Raw genomic sequence first — 7,650 nt, forward strand, 5'->3', positions numbered from 1 at the left:
TTTTATTGCCGAAAAATCAGGTGTGGAAGATTTGACGCATGCAGCTGAATGAATGTGGAACACCAACGTCGTTGGAAATTAATTAATCGATACTTAAATTAGTGAGTTTTTTTACGCTCTGGTCACTCAGAAAATGAAATACCTTCTTACAAAAACCAATCTAGGGGTAGTGGGTTTTAGAACAAAATTCCATATGTCGCTGATTAGGATCAAAGTTATAATTTCTTTCAAGTTCCTAGAAAATAAAAGGCTCACACCATCATAGGACGAGTTATTTAAATATTCAGCAGTCATAACGATATTCCAATCATTTTCAATTCGAATTCAAGTTTTCAAAAGGTTTTGACAAAAAAAAACCAACCCATTCGCTTATCCCAACAGCAGCAGCTTCTTCTTGAGCAGCAACAGTCCGAAGGTTTGCTGGGGGTCCTGAGGATTTTCGGCTTCGTTCATCAGCATGGCGTCCGAGGGAACGGCAATGATGCTCTCGTCGTTGACGGCCGGCATGGCGAGCGCAACGGCCAGCACCAGAGCAAAAACGCAAGCGATCTGGAAGCAGAAATGGAAAGTTTTCTTTTAAATGTTAAATCTGATTTGATAATGCACGCCGGGTAAAAGTATTGGTAGGAAAATTTCAAAAATTTAAACTATGTAAACTGTGGTAATAAATTTTAATTCTATGTTCTATATCAGTGGTTTTCAAAGTGGTCCCTACCGCCCCCTGGGGAGCGTTAAAAGTCTTTACGGGGGCGGTGAGCTCAACTTTGAAATTTGGGTGGTGCTGGAAGGGCTCAGGGAGGCGGTGAGGTCGTTCACAAATCACAAAACAACGTAGATTTGAGTAAACAAGAAGCAAAACAATAAAAAAAACGTTACTAAACATCAAATTACAGCCAGGTTTAAAATAAAAATATGTATAATTTCGCAGAGCTGCATAGCAATCACGAGCAGATTTTTCCAAATTGTTTATAGGGAGTTTACCTTAAAAAAGATTAATGAAAAATATGGAAAGAAAAGTTCTATTTTTTTTCTCTGAAAATCCGGACAAACCCTAATAAAACCGAGCAATCTGGAGTGCTTAGTATATCACTATCATTTCCAGAGTTCCGTTATTATTATCTATTTTAAAGTTTAAGATCGGCGAATGTTGCTTATCTTTGAATAGCATTCAAATGCATATTTTAGGTTTCATAATATAAATTTGAAATTTATGATATCCAGAAATACTTTGGCTTGACATTAATTACTGTTTTATAAATCCGAAAATGACAAATAAATGGCAAATGAAAAATTTTGCTCAACGAAATTCAAGAATTTTGATTTGTTTCCGAATCAAACTGATTGTTTCCAATTTTAAGTATTTTTTCTGGAAATAAAAATAAAAGTGGTTGTACATTAGTTTTTTTTCATGACAAAGTTTACAATTCAAAATCTGAAAAAATAAAAACTCGATAAACAAATTTACTATTATTTTAAAAACATCATTACTGTAGCTTTGAACCGGATCTCAGGATTGAATTGAAAAATATATTCATAGCTCGGTTTCAAGGAATTATAAATTTTATTAACATTCAATGAAGACACTTATTCCAGGAAATAGATTAAGAAAAATTATTCATAAATTTAAATCATAGTGCGGTCAGAATATGAAATTCCACTCGAAAATTTCAATCAGATTTAAATTCTTTGTATTAGAACAGCTATCAATAGTTGCAAATTTATTATTTATTTTGATTCGAAAAAGAGACTTCTAAAACAGGAGTAACTCGTATTCTAAGCAAACATTTTATACAATAACCAGTGTTTCGATAATTATAAGTCTTTTTGTGTGATTGCTTTGGAAATTTCACAAGAAATGACTTTCACATAACAAAAATTAACGAAATTTTGTTTTCAAGTCACCAAAAAACCCATAAAACAAAACTTTTTATGAATTCAAAAAACCAAATGGTATTAAAATCATAAGATGAAATATTTTATAGTTTATTGCTAATTTTATTGAGAATAAAAAAAGATTTTTTTGATAAACTCCATACGTTTACTCACAAATTCTCATTGCTACTTTTTGGAGCTCTTCATCAACACAGTTGAGTGGCGGAATAAAAAAGAATTATAGACGAAGATCGATAGCTTTTAGAAAAAGATAAATTTCGAACATGTATTCCAAATCTAGCACAGCTAGTACATCTCTCGCTGGAACATTAGGTGGTTTTCCTCGGGCACGAAGAGAGTCTATAAAATTCGTTCTGGCGACAAGATGGACCTCACACGAAAAAACAATATGCTCGATGTCATGGTAACCTTGGCCGCAACTACAAAAATTGCTGCCAGCAATGTTACCGCGTCTAAGGAATAATGATTGGACATGAGACGGGAAAATATACGAATAAAATCCCGACTCAAGTTCAATCTATTAAACCATGGTTTAAGACTTACCTTTGGGATAATCGAGTGCAGCCACCGACCCAACTCATCATCGTCCCATTTGCGCTGCCAGTTGACAAAAGAGTATCTTCGAACCAAATAGTAAAATTCGTTGAAGACGATTTCACGTGGATACGTGTCGCCTTCCATCGCCCCCACCTTTGCCAGAGAGTCTGTCGTCTCATTGCCCACTATCGAGCAATGCGAGGGAACCCAAACAAAGGTGATGGTAAAGCGACGTTTTGATAAAGCACTCAAATTATTCCGTATCTTCTCGATGAAGTACGGCGAGTGCTTTCCCGGTTTTATCGAATGGATTGCTTCAACAGAGCTCAAACTATCCGTAACAATATACCTAATAGTGTCCAACTGGCCGTGAAGCGACACTGTCCAAAGCCCAGTGAATAGCTGCTAACTCTGCAACATATACAGAGCAGTAGCAGTAGCATCAGGGAATCGGCTGATTTATTTTCGAAATTCTTCAGCAGTGTTTATAGCTCGTCTAATCCTGATTGCGCTAATACCTATTTTGGAACTCTACCGAACTATGACGTCAGGCTCCCACAACCTCTATTTACCGATCAGGAAGTGTTAAACGTACTCAGTTCGCTCGATCCATCGAAAGGTCCAGGTCCAGATGGCATTCCATCGTCATTGGTTTCGAGATTAGCTGTATCTCTTGCAACACCGCTTTGTTTAATTTTCAACCGATCAATCTCAGAAGGTGTTTTTCCTAGCCATTGGAAAATCGCTTCTATATGGCCGATTCATAAGTCTGGGAATGCGCATCGTGTGGAGAACTACCGGCCAATTTCAATCCTCTGCTGTTTTTCAAAGGTGCTTGAAGTTTTGATGTACGAAAGGCTCTATTCAGCAGCTACTCCGATACTTGCCGAAGTCCAGCACGGGTTTATCCGGAAGAGATCAACGTTGACCAACTTGATGTGCTATGCCAGTGACCTGCATACTGCAACTGATAAATAACTGCAAGTGGACTCAATATACGTCGACTCGACTTTGCCAAGGCCTTCGACAAAGTACCTCATATGGTCGTCGTGGAGAAAATAAAACGCTATGGTTTCCCTGAATGGGTAAGCAAATGGTTGCACTCTTACCTGCTTAATCGTCAAGGCTTCGTAAATATCCGTGGAATTCACTCCACTATGTTTACTATGCCGTCTGGTGTTCCGCAAGGTAGTCACTTAGGACCACTTATTTTCGTGATTTTCATAAACGATTTAGCAACCGTCCTTCAATCGCCAAAAATACTGTTCGCAGATGATTTGAAAATCTACCGGATCGTTGACTCAAGAGTGGACGGCGCTTCGCTCCGAGAAGACATTAACAGACTTCTCGCATAGTGTGAAAAACATGGAATGGAAGTAAACGCTGATAAGTGCAAGTGCATCAGATTTTTTAGAACCAAAAAATTCCTTGGTCTTCGATTACGCTTTTGGTGGCACTCCGCTCGAAAGAGTTGTCACAATTAAGGATCTTGGAGTAACCTTTGATCAGAAACTCTCGTTTAATCAGCATATCGCAACAACAACAGCTAAAGCGTTCGCTTTGTTTGGATTCCTGCGACGAAATACTTTGAGCTTTGAGGACCCATACGCTCTCAAGACAGTGTTCTGCTCTTTGGTGCGAAGTGTCTTGGAGTATTCGGCACCAGTTTGGGCACCCTACCACTCTGTCCATATCGAACGAATCGAACGAATTCAGAGAAAATTTCTTCGTTAGGCGTTGCGTCAACTGCCATGGCGAGACCCTGTAAGGCTACCACCCTACCCACAAAGGTGTGCTCTTTTGTCTATACCGTCCCTAGGCCAAAGAAAAACATATCTGCAGCGGATGTTTGTATACGAAATCCTGACAAATGCTGTAGACTGTCCACAATTGCTCCAAGGTTTGCCTGAGTTTGCACGTCCCAGCCCGCCGTTTGCGTAATCAAACCACCTTTTGGCTACCTAAATAGAAGCAGAACAGTTTTTGGACAAAACCACCCGCTTAATCGATGTTGTCAAGTCTTCAACGATGTTTCACACTTGTTTGACTTCAATGTATCCAAATCAATGTTTAAATGTGCAATCCGTAACGTTCCCTAGTTTTAACATAGTTTTAATTTAAACATAAGTTAATTTTAATATTCGGTCTGTATGGCAGCAGTCAAAGACTTAAATAAATAAATAAAAGCATGGTGACTCGAGACTGTGAGAGGCGTTGAACACTCCAAATCCTGTTGTTTCTTCTATAAGTGATCCATCGGTAAAGTACATTTTATCAGCATCGACGTGTCTTTATTTAGCTTCGGAAATTCTTGGAATCAGAAGAGGACGATGCGAGACCGAAATTCCACGAATTTCCTGCTGCATAGACAAATCAAACTGGACAGAAGAATGATCGTAATCTGGGCTACAAACATGAGTTGGAGAATACGAAGAAGGGTTTACCTGCATTGACATGAGGACATGGTATATAGCCATAAATCTAGTTTGAAAATTTTGCTCAAGTAACCTTTCGAAATTCACAATCACCAATGGGTTCATGACCTCACACCTGATGAGGAACCGGTATGATAGTAAATTGAATCGATCTTTAAGAGGAAGTATTCCTGCTAAAACTTCGAGACTGCTTTATAATGTTGAACAATACGCCAAAACCGTATGGAAAACCCTGCAATTCCTTTACGAAAAGATAGATGTTTTTCTGTCGTCAAATACTTTTAATTAAAGATCAATTCTTGTGGATGCTTTTTTCTAAATAAAAATCATAAGACAAAATTTTCAAAATAAGCACAAATTGTACTTAATTTTGTCATTTTCAGCAGAATTAAGCCAACGAACTGATTTTAGTTAAAAATATCAAATTTTCAAATCGAACTTACAATAAGAGTTATAAGACTGCGATTTCTTGCAATTTCAATCACTATTCGAAAAGTCGTCTTGATAATTTTATTTTGAATATGGAATTCATTGAGGCGCTGAATCAGAATCTTGAATTTTGAATTTTGAACCTAAATTCAAAATTTGAACTTAAAATCTGTTTCGAAGTTTAAAATTTGAAATCTGTTTCGGATTTTTGATACGTTTTCTAAAATGTAGGAAAAAACGGTTTCTGAATTTAGATTCCAGATTAGAATTTCAAATAGGAGCTTAGAATTGAAATTTGACTCGGAGGCCTCAACCATAAATCCATAAGAGCTTGTGTCATAGCTCAGTTGGCAAGTCAGTCGCCTGCTGAGCCGATGTCCGTGAGTTCGAACCCAAGAGTAAATATCGATCACAGTTGTACCGGATAAGTTTTTCAATGATTGTCCGCCAACTGCATCGTTGATATAAGTCGCGAATGACATGAAGATGTTAAAACGACTATAATCGAAACAAAAAAAACATGTTTTGTGTTTCATTGTTGATTCTTTATTTCAATGATGTATTTCTATACCGACTTGCGAACCTCAATTAAAAAAATATATAAATGATGCATCTGTATTGCCATTTTGAAGCTGTGTTATGTTAGAATTTTCCATAAAAACAAAGTTCGAGTATAGTGCTTTTACACAGCGCAGCAGTATAAGTAAATCGTTGGGCAAACAAAAGTGACAACTTCATGCAAAATGAATACGATTTGAAGAATGCAAGTTAGTTTTTTGAATAATTTGTGAAAACTATCAATATTATTTTAAAGCGCAGCACATTTTTGGGAAGCCAGTGCATTTGTTAATTTGTTTATAATTTTTTTTTTTCTGATTTCGAGTCAGGTTCTTTGAAAAGATGAAGATTGTGCACAGGATATGAACGTTTCTAGTGGAAGCAGAACAAATATTGCTGAAGTTCCCTAATCAATTTCGCGACGAAAGAACAAAATTTTTTCCAGTTACACGATAAGACTATGGAAAAACGTCACTCCGACGGAGAATCGTTAAATCAAAACTAACGTTTATACGCCGAATTGACGCACATCCATTTTAAGCAATTTTGAAGAATTGTGTTTCAAAAGGCTGCATTTGTCATCTATCTTTGCATAAATTCTGCAGATCACATTTTATGAAAAGTCCCAGATTAACTGATAAAGAGGAAAAAGAGAAAATCGCTTTTATTCGCTTAAAACGAAAATGGTTTATGCGTCACTTCGGCGTAATACGGCAGTATAGCCTATAGGGCTTTTGCTACCCACACATACAAGAGGTCTGTGCCCAACAGACCCAACGGTTTTTATATGCAGCAATGGCAAAATTCAACTAAAATTTCGTATTTTCCGTTAACCCTTTCCTTCCCACGAGGTTTTTCACGTTTTAAAAATAGAAATATTGATTTACAGCTAAAGTTCTAGAACAAAAGATGCATAATTTAAGCCTACTTTAATGATACATTTGATAAATTTGGGTTTTGAGGTGGATCATATGTGCTCCATTGGGAAGATAACAATACATAGGGTGCAAATGAAAACAGGAAATAATTGCCAAAAAACATGGAATTTCATCCCTTCATTGATGACAAACTAAAGCGATCCTATTTGATAAAAAACTTCTTCGGTATACGCATCCCTTGAAAGTCTATTTATTGAAATATTTGAAATTTTCATTTTTGCCTTGGAATAATGGCCGCCATGACACTTTTCGCAAGGAAAACAAAACATGCCGTTTTTCAAGAAAATCACGAATTTTAACAAATATTTCGAGACATGTGGTCATTTAAGCAGATGAAATAACTATCCTGAAGCGCCTGAAGCGATTTTTTTGTTGACGAAATGATTTTCATGAGTATTGATAAGAAGCTTCACAAGTAGAAAAGTACGTTTTGTTCCCAGTGTATCACCAGTGATCCACTTTACTTACTCAAAAATTTACATGTTTTAGTTGAAATCTAAGTAAACCATCATTTGATTCTGCTTGCATAAGCAACCTTCAGCACGTCAGTATTTTTATTTGAAGGAAATTATAAGAACTTGATTGTTCAGGGTTAGCTATAACGTGTAAAAATCACTTTTCGGCAACCTGTTCAACAGATTAACAAAAAAATCAATTTAATCCCGTAACTGTCACTTATGTCTCTGCAGATGTCACGCATCTGCTATCAGCACTTCGGTTTGACCTTTCCCCGATACGTACCGCAAACAAGAATTTCATTTTGCACCGATTTGTTTTGTTTATTTCCTTTTATTTTAACAACTTGTGACAACCTTCGTGGTCAGCCTTCGCGACAAAAACTGATTCCGAAGTCCCGAATT

The 7,650-nt window shown here is 36.8% G+C and overlaps 1 long non-coding RNA gene across 1 annotated transcript; it reads right to left on the reverse strand.

Annotated features, from left to right (window-relative positions):
- Nucleotides 1–259: 259 nt before the first annotated feature.
- LOC129758648 (uncharacterized) lies at nt 260–7,650 on the reverse strand. Its single transcript, XR_008740036.1, has 2 exons — nt 7,532–7,650; nt 260–549 (listed from the first exon to the last, which is right to left on the reverse strand). It is a non-coding gene; the product is annotated as an uncharacterized LOC129758648 (long non-coding RNA).

Source organism: Uranotaenia lowii, chromosome 3 (genome assembly GCF_029784155.1).
Source record: "Uranotaenia lowii strain MFRU-FL chromosome 3, ASM2978415v1, whole genome shotgun sequence".
NCBI classification, from domain to species: Eukaryota; Metazoa; Arthropoda; class Insecta; order Diptera; family Culicidae; genus Uranotaenia; species Uranotaenia lowii.